This window comes from Chaetura pelagica, unplaced genomic scaffold (assembly GCF_000747805.2).
Source record: "Chaetura pelagica isolate M959 unplaced genomic scaffold, ChaPel_1.0 scaffold23, whole genome shotgun sequence".
NCBI classification, from domain to species: domain Eukaryota; kingdom Metazoa; phylum Chordata; class Aves; order Apodiformes; family Apodidae; genus Chaetura; species Chaetura pelagica.
In genome coordinates, this window is record NW_009952884.1 from 493,610 (window position 1) to 493,908 (window position 299).

Here is a 299-nt window from a genome sequence, read left to right on the forward strand (position 1 = left end):
CGATGCCAAGTTTAATTCCGTCCTTTAGCTCTTACTGACACTAATTCAGCGTAGCCGTTTCACCTTGTTACGGAACCGCCACGTTCTTGGTGCCTGTTCTCACATCTCTGCTACCCGGGGCCTGGGCCGAACGGCTCCGCCAGCTAAACCGTGAGGCACTGAAACCCATTTCTGAGTTATTCCGCACACGGAGACGAGTTTCAGCAGAAACCACGGCCTTCCTGCGCGGGCAGCAGCTGGGCCGGGCGGCAGGGAGGCCGGGCCCTGCGGGGCAGCACTGCCGGGCCTGCCTCCCGCCC

The 299-nt window shown here is 61.9% G+C and overlaps 1 protein-coding gene across 1 annotated transcript in view; it reads left to right on the forward strand.

Annotated features, from left to right (window-relative positions):
- MRPL39 (mitochondrial ribosomal protein L39) overlaps positions 1-299 on the forward strand; it is a 37,512-nt gene that overhangs the window by 26,309 nt on the left and 10,904 nt on the right. The gene's annotated exons all lie outside the window — the stretch shown is intronic.